The sequence below is a fragment of the Melospiza melodia genome, chromosome 11, assembly GCF_035770615.1.
Source record: "Melospiza melodia melodia isolate bMelMel2 chromosome 11, bMelMel2.pri, whole genome shotgun sequence".
NCBI classification, from domain to species: Eukaryota; Metazoa; Chordata; class Aves; order Passeriformes; family Passerellidae; genus Melospiza; species Melospiza melodia.
The window spans coordinates 4,933,766-4,948,224 of record NC_086204.1 but is presented as its reverse complement, the minus strand read 5'-3'; positions in this window follow the sequence as shown (position 1 = coordinate 4,948,224).

Genomic DNA, 14,459 nt, shown 5'->3' with positions numbered 1-14,459 from the left:
CACCCTCGTGTGTCTCTGTGCTGTTCCAGGCCCAGCTGGAATTTGTTGTCCAGTTTGGGATGCTGATCTTCCAGACGGTGTGAGCAACTGGAGACAGTCCAAGGGAAACAGACAGCAGTGACTGGAAATCTATAGGAGACAGTTGGCAAGGAGGGGTGGAAAGCACTGGTGATGCTCAGTCTAGAGAGGATGGAGACATGGTTACACTCTTCAGACAAACAAAAAGAGAAGGGAGGGGAAAAAAAACAACATCTACCTTTCCCCATCTATGAAAAGGACAAGTCCTGAGCTTGATTTAAAACAAGGAACCTTTCAGTCAGATATTAAGGAAAATTTTCCAAGTGCACTGACAGCAAAAGCACTAGACAGTTGTCAGAACTCCATTGCTTTCCTCCACCATCCACTGTTAAATTAAACCCTTTGGGTTACCCTGCAGAAGACCCCATAACTCAGCCACGAGGCAGTCAGGAGAGTTACGAGCTCATTCTGCACTGTGACGTGGGGAATGGATAGTCCAACGCCAGTGAAAAAGAAATTAATTTCCAGCCCATCATAAAAAACACCAGAAAAAAACAAAAAGCCACACAGCAGCTGCTGCTTAGAAGGACCTTTAAAAACCCTTCCAGTGTGAAAAGGCCAGGGAGGGAGGGAGAGGGTGCAGCAGCTTCCAGGGCTGGCAGGAGCTGGTGAATGGAGAGGAAAAATCCACAGCAAAGCTGGGCCTGTTAAGTGTGGTGGGAAACAGAAGAGAAGAGCAGAGAACAATGCCTACCTGCTCTCTGTGAGGTGACACACCCACCTCACACTGCCCCACTGTGCCATTGGCAAGAGGGACACAGGACCCTCACAGGACCTTCTAGAGGCTTGGAATGCTCTCTCCTCCTGCACACACAAGCCTCACTGAGCTGGTGGCTCCATCCCTAATGTGTCTCCAGGTCAGGCCATTTCCATGCTGGAGCTCAGGACTGAGCCCCCAGGCTGGCTCTAGCACTTGATGGGTGCCAAGGTAAGGCAGGAGCACATGGTTGGGTGTCCTCAGCAGCCAGAGGAGGAAGAGTTTTGGGATGTCCTTGTTTTTGTCCATGTCCAACTAAATAAAACAATACATTTGTACATATCCGATCAAATAGATCTCAAGTACAGAAGCTTTTCAAGCCTGTGGCCAAGCTGGGTACCCTCAAATTCTTCTGAACTTTACTTGGAACATGGGAAGGAGTCCAGGATTTGCACCACCCTCCTTGGATTTGAGTCCTAGCTGCCTGATGACCTGTTGTGTGAGTCAAAAATACAGTCATTTTTCTGTCTGCCTCATCATGGGTCTGCCCTATTCCCAGTCAGATACACTGGCTGGAGCCAATTCCTGCATCATATCTTCAAATTCATCCAAGCTTCAAATCCATTCAAAACTTGGTCTCTGTGGCCCAAATCTCCCTGAAATTCAGCTCTTCATGTATTTTTGGTTGGATGTGGAATCCAGTAAGCTGAGAGAGGCTTGGAGAAACCAAACTCTGGCTAATTGCTTTAGTATTCATCAGGAAACACAGCATGATGCAGATCCATGATAAAGCATGGATCTCCTGGAGAGGCCCCTAGTGATGCAGATGTTTTGCAGGAGGTTTCACTCCAGACTGAACCATTTCAGAATGACAGACCTGAATTTCAAACCCATAAAAATTCCTCCTGAGTTTCTCCTCCCGCAATGACTTCGCTTGTGTGAGGCTTGGCTCAGACCATCCCACTCACAGTATTTGCAAGATAAATGCAGTCAAACACAGCTCACATGAGAAGAAACTACTGGACCTCTTCCACCACTCCTCTTCTTGTGTGGAGCACAGAGGCACCCAGAGACATGATTGCAGTGAACTATTACCCTCTGCACTCTGCATCCTGCTTTGTTTATAGAGACTTTGGGGAGATTTGTGGGCCTGGTGATGAATTATAAGGGAGGAAGACAAACATATTTTACTGTTCTGGGCAAGGAGTGCTGGAATCCTGCGGACATCTGGAGGAATTATTTGCAGAAAATTAACACTGTTTGTCATTTGCATGATGAACTTCTGGATGTCAGATGAATGATGGGAAGGAACCGGTGGGAGATGCTCATTATCCCTGATGGAGTGAGGCCCCTTGACATGATGCTAAGGTTGCCATGATCTATGGACCTGCTGACTGACAATTCTGAGGGCTCTGGAATTGAGCTCACAATATAACCGGGGGCGTAAGCGACCTGCCACAATTAAATTAATTATTAAACGCCGAGGCGTTAATAATTGTTGCTTTGCTCTGATTGCTGGAGTTTGGGATGAGCTCTCTGGCTGTCTCACAGGGCACACACCTTAACTCCTTGCTGCCTAATTCCAGAGGGCATGGAAAGCTAACACACCTGCAGGTATCCAGAGAGATTAAAACTTCCAGGATTTCTTGCTTCTCTCTTGGTGTGCCTTTGGGGATCGTGCTCTCTGCAGCTCCCTGACAGATTCCCCACCTCTGCCTTGGCAGCAGTTACAGATTCCAGGTGGGGGCAGATGATGTGCCCTGCACTCAAAGTCACAGCATGGCAGAGAAGTCCTCAAAGTTTTCCTAATACTCCAGTGCAGCACACCTCATCCTTCTGTATATTAATGCTTGCTGCTTGGGAGCTAGCTTCATTTTCCCTGCAGCTCCAGCATGCCAGGGAGGAGCTCTTGGAGAGCTGGGAGCACTGCCTGCTAGCAGGGACCCAGAAGAACCAAGCCTGAGAAATGTCATCTCACCTAGGACATGGCTCTTGGTCTCTCAGCAACTCAGCTTCTGCCTTTGAAAACATTGAATATTCTATGATCTGTTCCTGAGTTGTTGCTTGTAAGACTTCTGAGTGTTTCCCAAAGTAGGGGGTGAGTTCCCCTCTGCTTCCCAAGGACAGAGGCAGAGCTGGGGTGCAGAAGGGATGGGAGTTCTCTCCAGGGGAGCAGAGGGGATGCATCAGCTGTGGCAGCCTTATTAAAGGAGAGGCAAGGAAGGCAGAGGGCACCTGGGCTCAGATTAAATTCACTGTCTCAAGTGCTTTTGTAAGCTCCTCTAAATTCACTTCCCAGTGCTTTCACCCCTGTCCCTGAGCAGAGAGAGCAGCATGCCCCTTCCTCACAGGGTGCTGGGAAGATGAATTCAGGAACATTTTTGAGGCAAGGAAGCAGAAGAATGTCCAGTTGATGGAAGACATAACGAAAACCCCAAATGTTTTGGGCACCAGGACCACCCCACAATTGCCACAAGATGAGGAAAGCAAGGGAAATCCTCTGCTGCTGCTGCAGCCTCCCTGGGAGCACAAAGGGGCAGGGACCTGAGGAGGGACAGCTACACTGACAGCATTCTCTGGGCAAAGGTGCTGCCAAAACATGCTGACACCTTTTCTTCCATCAAAGGAGCACCAGGCTGATTAACAGGGGCAGAGAAATCCAGCCCCATCCTTTCTGGGACACCTCGAGGCCACGATGTGATGAGCAAGGGGGTGGAGTAATGCAGTTTGACTCACCTGAGAGACAGGGAATGAGAGCAATCCATGGATTTGGGGCAGGGATGGCAGAGCCAGCCCAGTACCCCCCATTTCTCTGGGAACAGCTGCAGCTCAGAGCATGGCTCTGCTCCAAGCTCTCCTAACTGGGACTGGAGCTGAGACAGGGAAGAAAAATGAGCATCTGAAAGTCCATATGAATAAGCTAATGCCGCAGGGCTGTCACTCATGTGCTAATACCCTTAGCTAAAGAAACATATTGATCCTGATTGCCTGGAATTGCACTTGAAAAGGGCTGGGTGACATTTCCAAGGAGACACGAGCTACTTTCAAGTCAATTAGCGGCATTGGAGGATTCATGCTGAGGGGACGCACTCACCTCCGAGGAATGCCAGGAGAGAATGAGAATTGAATTAAGCCTTTTCATACACCGAGAAACAAATCCTTTAATGGCCTGTAACAGCTGACAGGACACCCAGGGTCGCCAAAAGCATGCTGGCAGCAGCTAGGTGAGGAAGTTTCCCCGTGATGAAGCTGAGGACTGCAGAGCAGCTGAATCATTGCGACAGGCCCAGGAGGGCATGCAGAGCTCCACAGGGTAATCCTCTAAACAAGGGAACAGAGGGAAGCAAAGTTTAAGTTCCATGTCAACAATGCCTGAGAAGTCCTTCATTGCTCTCCAGGTACCTGATCTCCCTTGGGGCTCAATGGGAATGTCACAGCCAGCACATCTTACATACCACTGAGCAGCATGACCCTTAAATGAAGCCTTAAATGGACTTAAAGAAGACACTTCAATGAAGTCTTCTGCTCTCTGCCTTCCCAAAAATATTCCTTATTCCTATGGATCCCAAAGCCTCCTCCAGAGCCTAGGACCCCTGTCAGGTTTGAAACCACCACAGCAAATCAAAAGGCAGAGAAATTAGTGTAACTCTGCAATCCCTCTGTTTTTTCTATTTGCGGGTGCCCTGACCCATATTTAGTTTCCATGGTTCCTTTTATGTTCCTATAAACATGAGGCTTGTACCTGAATTCAAGGCTTTCTGGACAGCTTTACAGAGATGATTTCCTGCTCTCTCACAGCAGCTGCAGTCATTCTGTCTCACAAGGCAAGGAGCAGAACCCTTCGATCCGTGTGCAGGAAGGAGTGAGAGCCCTCCAATCCACCCACAGGGTGAAAGTGACCCCAGCAGCTACAGACTGGCTGAGGCCTCAGAACTGAGCAGGTCTCTGGATATTTGAGTCTTCCTGAGTGTGGCACAGGAAAATGAAAACAGACAGAGAAGCCATCCCACATGTTTTCTCCAGCCTCAGCTCTGCAAGCTCTCAGACACGGTGGGTTTCCCTGTGATAGCATCTCTCAGCCATGAGCCCAAAGCCATCTGCAACGTACCAGTGACATTCCAACCCCAGAAATGCCACCATGTCCTTTTGAGTGTTGCCACAGCCCAGGGAAAGCTGCCCGTTGCCCCACCTTCCAAAAGCCAATTAGTTTAGCTAAGCCTAAAAGCCCAGTCATGTCCTCAGGCCCATCCTCATCCACACACCTACACCAGGGATGCTGCACTAGGAGCTCTAATCCTTCTATGCTGCAGCAGCACAAGTTTAATTGGGACATTTTTTACCCATCCTCACCATGATGCAGGTTTTCCTAGTCCAGCACAAACCAAGACCCTTTGGTGCTCCCCTGGCTTTCCCCACTTCTCTCTGCTACACTCCTAACCTGAATGGTAGAGACAGACAGCTCCTGGCCCAAAAGAATTCAAATGTTGTTCTTATCAGCTCAGCTGAAGAGAAAAGCCTATCTTTATAAATCTACAGGCTTCAAGCAGAATAAATGAATCTCCTAATAGCCCCTGCAGACAGGAGGAAACTTGGGAAATGGATCCTCCCATGGGTTTGCCATGGAGTGTCCCTTGAGTTTTTAACCAAGCATTTTTTCTCATCTGAGTTTCTTGTATGGCCAGTGATTTTCCAGAGAGAAAATGAAATCAGAATTCTGACACATCTGAAGAGTCCTGCAGAGCCTGAGCCCCAGTTCTCTCGGTGACACCTCAGACCACAAATGTCTATCCAAAGCACAGCCAAGAAGCTTAAGAAACCCATTTTTTCACTAGAACAACAGAGTGTCACGCTCATTTTGCAAGGACTCCTAGGAGCCTGGATCTCAATTAAATCTACCAGGGCTCAAAATAGCCTTTTGCAGCATTTGCAGCCTGTAACATAAAGCATGGGTCACATTACTGAAAGTAGCCGAGAAACACAAACGGCTGAGGCTCAGCTTCAAAGTGACCCTTGCTTCAACACCCACTTCTTTTCTTCTGTGGCTGGAATATGGTTAAAAGCAACACATAACTACCATTTAATGCTGCAGAAGTCGGTCAGACCACACTGATGCTTACAGGTAGAGAGCTGATGCACACAAATGACTTTTCCAAAGCTGTACGGTAAATCCAAAACGCAACTGAGACTTAACCTCAGGTCTCCCAAACCCCTCCTCTCCCCCCTCCCCAAACCATTGCACTTTGCTTTCTGCTTGCTAATAAAAGCCAGCTGAAGGGATATGGCTGCATGGACACACACTCAGCAGCCAGGGCTCTGGTGAGGAGTACAACTGAGAGAGAGAATCCATTCCCTCTGTGATATGGGAAGAAAGCAGAGGGGCACAGCAGGGTGCTCCTGACAAGATGGGAAGGAAAGCAAAGGGGAGGGTTTTTTGTCTTTACTGTGAAGAAATGTCTGCATTTCCCTTATTAACAGCAAGGCTCAGCCCTAGCTAGAGAACAGCAGGAGAGGCTGAAAAACGGGGTCTTTTCAAAGCACCATTTCTCTATAAATATCAAGCATGAGCTGCTGCCCGTGGAAGCAGCCCATTACATTTCTGGGGTGCTCTCACCCAGCCATACAGGAAGCCAAACTGATTAAATTACCTTTTGTGGGTTTCAAACAAAGCTACATCATCTCCCCAGCCACCAGCAGCCCAGAAGACCCCACTAAGGGACTAAAATATATAAGAAAGTAAAATTTGGTTGTCCCAGGATCTGGATGGTTCTCACTTCCAGGTCTGAAGGATCACAATCTTATCTGTATGGAGATATGTGCTGGCCTATTTGATTATGTTTTAATAAAAAGAGAAGTAGCTCCCTCTATTGCAGAGCACCACACCCAGGAAGGGCTGACCCAACCACCCTCAGCTCCAGAAAGGAGCCTGCCACAATGCCAGTAGGGTCAGGATGCCTTAGGATGGGCATGGGGACAGAGGGACAGAATGGGGACAAGGAAGCTGGAGGGATGGGAAAAGGGGAAGACTTCCCTTAAGTCTTAAAGCTGTTTGTTCTGGCCCTAGCTGCCATTATGAATTTCTTCTGACCTTGGCAAAGATGATGCAAAATCCAACCCAGGATGAAGCTGGAGAAGGACCCAGGTAATTTTTTTTTCACAGCCAGCTTCAATTCTCATCAAATCCCAGTTCACCCCAGCAATCCCTGTCACAGAACTCAGGGAATCCAACAAGCCCAGGAGTCCACACCCCTGCACTGGGAAAGCACTTTAAATACACACACACAGAGCCTGAGGGGAGATCTTCCCTTTACCTTCTCATATCCAGACCCAAGGGCTCAGCTGTGTCTTCTTACATAGATATTTCTTATGGAGGCAGAGGAATTAAGCTTTATTAAAATAAGGGCTGTGATTCTCTCTGTCACATGCACCCACGACACGGGAGTTCAACGTGACATGTATCACCAGGAGGGCTACCAGCACAATTGCAAGAGCTGGTAACCAGAAGACCTGGGTTGAGGCCAGAGGCAGAGACAAGACACAACGTGCTGAGGGGCTGGATATCTTGCATTGCTCTCACGTGTGTCCTGGGGTCAGGGGGGGAGCACAGACAGCGAGGCAAGGCAGCAATGAAACAATGCTGATCATGTTTCCTCTGCCCTGTGCCATTCACGCTCTAAGGCTGTTACAGCTGCAGCCATGTGCTCCCCACACAGCCACAGAGGATTTGATTCTCTCGGAAGCTGAATCTCTAATCCAAAAACCTATGGATAAAAAAAAAAAAAAATAAAAAAAATAAAAAAAAATAAAAACAGGGTTGGGAAAGGAAGCCATGACCAGCTTTCAGCACCCAAAAAAGTCTGCACAACTGCCTGGGTGCCAATAGGACAGAGATAACGATATTGAAGTGAATGCAATCAATTGTTCTGTAAGAGCTTTCTGGGACCATTAGTTAATTAAGTTGCCAACAGATAAAGGTCTATATAAAAAGCTCTGATCACCTTCAGCACCCAAGATTAAAGAGGACTGGTGCCCACCCCCTGCCTACCTGCAAAATCCCAAACTGTTCATTCTCTGGCTGCTCTCTTTCCCAGAGCAGCAGGAGTTAAAAAACAAATCCACACTTCTTCTGCAAAAGCAAAGGCACTGCCAAGCACGGGAACACCAGGGGGAAGGCAAGCACGTGGCTTGCAAGCTGCCCAGCTTTATTATTTCTTAAAACAAAGACATCTCTTGGTGCAAATGTTTTTCAGGAGGTGCAAGAGACACAATAACTGCCATGAGTCCCTTTCAGACACATCCACACTCCTTTTGGGACCATCACCTGGGAGATGATGAGCAGCTTTTCACTTTGCCCATCCCAGTGTCCCCTCTGCCTCCCCACCACGGTGAGGGAAACACGATCAGCACCGTTTCACTTGTGCCTAATTCCACCTCCACACAGCCTCACATGATCTCTAAGTGCCTCGCAACCCAAAATATCCTAGGATTCTGTGATCCCCAGCCCACCAAAAGCCACATCCCCGCTTTCCCTTTAAACGTTGAATTGGCCTCTTTCTCCCCCCAAGGAATGGTGAATCTACCCAATCCTTGCTGTGCTTCAGCAGAGTTAAAATCAGGCAGGGTCTTTTGAGAAAGTGCTCCCCTCCATAAGGGGAACTGAAAAGCAAAAAGGGATTTGGAAGCCCAAGAGCAGATGGGAACAAAGAGGGACTGCTCTATAAAGACCTTCAATAACAGGGTATTCTTACAAAAACCACAGAGCAGCATGAGGCTTGGCAAACAGGAAAGTCAGACTCCCATTACCTTTCTAAACACCCCTGAAGATGCTCCAGGGCTAAGCATTGCTGCCCTCAAACCCTGCCTTTCCAGAAATAATGGCTTCCTGGTGTACCTTTATCCTGCTGATGACCCTCAGAGTCCTTGTCACCACATTCCCACCCTCACATTTAAATCTCACTGAGGAGCTGAAGTCAGAATTTACATGGTTTTTGCTCATCTGCTGAGATGGGAGTACCATTTTTTCCTGGCTCCCCATGTGAATTACAGCCCCCTCTGGGCAGTGCAGGATTGCTTTTGAAGAGGAGCTAGAAACACTTCAGCACTTTCTGAGCAGATGAAAGGGGAGCTGTCGAATGCAGCGGTTCTGGAGAAGAGAGAGATTTCTGCTTCCTGGCGGCTGTTTCCAGACTGGTGCAGCCTGGCTGGGGGTCATTAACCACCCTGGTGCCCCACAAAGTCACCAGCACCACCCCACAATCCTGCTTGCCAGAGGAGCAGAGCATCACCCAAACAGCATCTGGTTAACATTCAAATACCAGGAAATTCACACCCCCCCTGCTGCCATCCAGGCTCTCTGAGGCTCTGATTCCCAACGTGCTGGACTCTGTTTTTCCAGTCAGTTGGAAGGCAGCTGCTGGAAAGGCTGGACAGACAAGCTCTGGGGGAAGATGTGGACACATTGCAGAACTTCCCTGAAAGACAGCAGTGGGACAAGCTCTCAGTACATCACAAGGGCATGGATGCAGGGCAGTGCATGGCAATATGATCCCTGGCAGGGTTGGTAACTTCCCAAAGCCAGCAATGAAACCTGAAGACAGAGCATTTCACCCTTTGTTTATCCCAATCTCCCAAGGCCTTCCAGCAATGCACAGCTCAGGAACAGCTTTCATTACTTTGTTTAAACCCTTTCCAAACCTATTTAATCTTTAGCCTCCACAGTATCCCACAGCAATGAGTTCCACAGTTTACCTACACGGCATGGCAAGCAATTTCTCCTCTTGAAGCACCCCCAAAGTAATTTCACTGCAGATGCAGAAAGAGATGAAAAAGCAGGAGGCAGTCTGGAGGAGAAGAAATTAAACCGTCACAGCTTTAGGAAGAGCTGGCAAGGAAAGGTTAAACGAACTAGGTTCATTCAACCTAGAAAAAAAAAGGAGAAGACTAAGGCACAGAGGCATAACAATCTTCCAGTAGCTTGCAGGTTATTAAGACAGCAGTCGATTGTTCTCTGTGTTCAGTGACAGAAGAAGAAATAATTTAACTTGGAGCAAAGAAAGCTTAAGTTTAGACATCTAAAAAAAAAAAAGATTTAAAACTTTCTACCTAGAACAGACACAGGGAAGTTGCAGAATTTTTCACTAGAGACTTCTATGGAAAGGTTAAACAAACACCTGTGTGGAGGGGAAAGGTGTAATTGATCTTGCCTTGGTGGCAACACATGGAGTAGATTATCTGCAGAGGTTTGTTCCAGCCCTCTGCGATACCAACAACAAACTTTTTAACTGCTTTCTTCATGCATTTTTAATTGCACTTTAATTTTTGTCCTCATATAGCTTGAGACAAGTGTAAAAAACAAAGCCACGGCTATTATATCAGAAATTACATGCTTTCCATTCCTTCAATGTAATAAAAAGATGTAAAAGTTAGAACAGATATTTATTGAGCTATACAGTCACACCAATAAATATGTATGGATGTCGCATCCCCTTTTGCTTCGCCAAAAATAGTTCCAAATTATGCCAACCAATGAAAAACCACGTTTCATTAGGAAATGAACTTTAAAATACAAGATTAAAACGTGGTTTTAAAATCAAGATTTCCTGCTTGTTGATTTAAATCATGATTAAAATGGGTAATTCAAATCAACCACCCTGAAGAAAACAGGCTTCCTCCTCAAGTCTTTAGGGTGGAGAAGACAGTGGTGCCCCAAAGATCAGTCAGGTAATTCCAGTTCTTGCTGCTCTGCTCTTTCTCCAGCTCAGCATTCCTTCCATAGCCATCTTCTATGAAGAAAAATCAATTTGCATCCCCAAGCCTGACACCCCAAGTCCCTTCCACTGCCCTTCTCTGGACCTTGAGCCTGCACAGTTCTCATGCCCAAAGGGCATCATCAAGAAATCTCAAGCTGACACAGAATCAGCCTCAAACAAACTTCTCTGCAGCAATTATAATCAGATCCTCCCTGGATGCAAATAGTGTTTCTGAGCGTGGGCTCCAATCAAAGCTTGTGAATAATTACGACAGGATTTCAAAACCTGCCCTCGAGAGCAAGAGCAATGTGGAATCAACACGCCTGCTTGAGGGGATGGAGGCACACACAGAAGCTGGAACTTCCTGCCAGCAACACATGGAGAAGAGAGTCCCAAAGACCTCATCACAAGTGGATTTTGGATATTTCATGGAGAGAACGTCAGGGTGCCACAAAGGGTGGTGGCTCCACATTTCTGCAGAACACTCTGCTCTTGAGATGGCCAGGCCTCATCTCCAGAGCCATGGCAGAGGCTTCATGCAGAAGAAGCTTTCACAGAGCTCGGAGGAGAGCTCCAGAGATCCTTTGGTTTTCAGATTACTCTGCCAAGAGCACTGCCAGAGGTGCAAGACACTGGTGTTTCAGCGTGCACTCATCTGGCAGAACTGGGTGAACCCCAGCTCATTTCCTGGGCCCATGGACACAGATGGGACTGAGGGAGGAAGGAGAATCCCTGGACAAGATACTTCCCAACTTTCTCTTTCCTCCAAATCAAAGGCTTACCTATGGTTCTGAAGATTCCCCAAATGAATTTTTATTTATTTACTTATTTGTTATTTACTTATTTATTTAACAGATCTGAGGTACTGAGGAACAACAAACCAGCAAAAAAGCCGAACTTCAGTTTTTGCAAAGCCAGAATTAACTCTGCATTCAACACAGGTAGAGATGCAGCCTACCTGGCCAACCTCCATAGGCCACGTGGAATATCCCAGTGCCAGAATCTGCCTTTCCTTATAGCAGAAGTGAAGCACTCTGAGCATAAAAATGAAAAGTTTTCCATCAACAGTGTGTGAAATGAAGGCACCTCAGTATAAACGACATCTCTGGGATTCACAAAGATCTTAACCCAACTAGTCCATCCAGGATGGAAACACCTCATGGGCATTTTAATGGTCTTGGAGCTGGCAATTTCAGTGCAACAGGAATAGGAGTGGAAAAATGCATCAGCAAGGATGGAAGTGGGAAGGAGAGACCAGGACAAATCAAAAGAAATAACCAGAACCTCAAGAGGGATTGGTCATCCCACAATCAACTTGAAATTTTCTCAGTGCCTACTGAGATTTCATCAGAAACAGAGCAATTCCACCAAATGACGTTTCAGCACAAATCCACCAAACTAAAAATCTAGGATTTCATCACCAGTATGAAAATTGTAATTTTCCTTGGTTTGGCTTTTAAAAATCAAAAATCAAAGGTTTTTAATGGGTTTTTTCCTTCTTATTCCTGGCATTAAATGAAACAGAAAGAATGGCACCCATGCAGGATTCACCTTTCTCTTATCACCTCTTCTAACTTGTGAAGAGTTCCTTCTTCTTTAAACAAAATAAAATGGCCTGTGAAAGAAAAGCAAACTCACATTAAAAGCTGCATCTGCAAAAAAAGCGAAGGAAACTTTGCATCAAGGACAGAATAACAATGGAAGACAACAAAAACACTACTAAAAATAAGTTTTAATCTCTCCATTATTAAAAGTCCTTCTCCTGTTCAGTAAAATTGAACCCTTGGCAGTTGTTTTTTTCCTGTGAATTGATTGTTGTATTGTTTTGTTTGGGCTTTTTTACCAATTTAATACATTCCATCTGCATCAAGTTGTGGGCAGCACAAAAGGGCACTGGGCAAGTCAGACTCGAGATTTTCAGCTTTGGCTCAAAAGTCAAAATCTTGTTGTTGATTGCTTGGGTAGAACAGCAGAGAGAGGCCAGACTGAGCTTTAAAAACAAACCCAACACCTTCCACAGCCCGAGAGGCATCTCTTTCCATCTGCCATCTCCAGCAATTCTCCTTGCAGCATGAGAAGCAGTCCAAGACCTGAGCATATTTTGCAGATCCTCCCGTGAATTTGCAAACTCACCCCCGTGACAAGGGGAAGAGCCACAGTCTCATCTGCCTCTCCTTCTCCCAGCAAGCAGACTGCCTGCCTGGCCCTGGATTCTGTCATTAGAGACAGGAGTCGTTAAGAATTCATGCCCACTGCCAACACTGCATTTTTTGGAGAGGTCCTGCACTCAGGCAGAACTAATGAGCAGGCAAAGAAAGGGAAGAGCAGTTAAAGCAGAAAACAGGCACACAAATACAGCCAAAATGAGAATGCAGACTTATCTGTAGGTCTTCTCCCCTCCGAGGTGCTTCGGCAGCAGCGCGTAATGAAATGTTTACCCAGGGGAAGGGATGATTGTCATACCTGTGATAGGGATGGGGAGGCTGAGGAGGAAGGATCTAAGGTACCCAGGCACTCTGGAGGGCTGTGTTGGAACTGGGGCTGGGTTTGAAGCACCCATCCTGACACATTCACTCAGCCAGGGAGATCACAAGGTGCAGGCAGCGCCTTCGGATGGCTCCGAAGGCTGCAAATTCTCAGCTGTAAAAATAGGCCAGATAATACCTGTCTGAAGGGGATTTATCCTGCTGTATGTGCAAAATGCTTTGCAGTCATTGGACAAAGGATTTTATCAAAATACAGCCAGAGGCTGGATGAGATATTAACCTCCCCCTCTTCCAGCTACTGCAAAAAAAAAAAAAAAAAAAGGAAAAAAAAAGGAAAAAAAAAGGAAAAAAAAATCCTGCTGATTTCTGGGAGCAGAAGGCAGCACTTCTTCCTGCATTTCTGTGTGGAACAGCCAGCTGTGGAGCATGTGCTTACCACTAATAATAACTTTAACTGCAATGGAAGAGTGGAGAACTTAATCACATATAGAAATAGGACACGCAGAGATGGGATTCACAGAGGGACAGGCTCCCTTTGCACCCACAGAGCAGTCTGCATAAGGAAGGATGCTCTTCAATGTACACATCTCCATGTACAGCTTTGCTGAATTGTTGCTGCCAGAGAATCGTAACTAAAGCATTTCTCACTTCCATCTGTTTCTGTTGTAAGCCATAATGTTACAGCAGCATTTATTCCTTCTTCCCTTTCTCTTCCCCTGCCTGCTTTTTCCCCAAGCATCCAATTTTTTAGGCCTATAACCCTGAAAATGATGAAAGTCTCCCATTGATTTCAATTGGCTTTTGTTTAAGGGCTTGATAGCAGAGAGAAAAATTGAATGATCATTCATTGAACGAGACAGATTTGGCCCAGTTCCCCAGCTGGTGTAAATCAGCACGAGCACTCAGGACTCGGAGGCTCCCTGCCCTGTGCTGATGACTTAGTCCACTTCTGTGCACACCAGGAATTTTACAATGCTGCCCTGCCCTGCCAGCACATGGACCCAGCGTGCAGCTTTTGGGCTTTTTTACCAATTTAATACATTCCATCTGCATTAAGTTGGGCAGCACAAAAGGGAACTGGGCAAGTCAGGCTTGAGATTGTCAGCTTTGGCTCAAAAGTCAAAATCTGTTGTTGATTGCTTGGGTAGAACAGCAGAGAGAGGCCAGAGTTAATGCTGCTCAACAGCTCCAGTGCAGGCCATGAGGATCCACCTCACTCACCTTCAGAACAGCCCATGCCATGGGCTGGAAGACAGGCCTGAAGCTGCCAGGCTGTTCCCCTGGAGCACAAGCCTTCTCACTGCCACCAGGTATCCCATGGATTAGGGCTCCCAGCACAAGGAAGAGCATCCTGTTAATCCCAGTATTCACACCATGATGCGCCTCATGTGTTACACCCATACTCTGGGCTGTGGCAAGGGAAGAGTGACACCTATCTATGAATTTACTCTG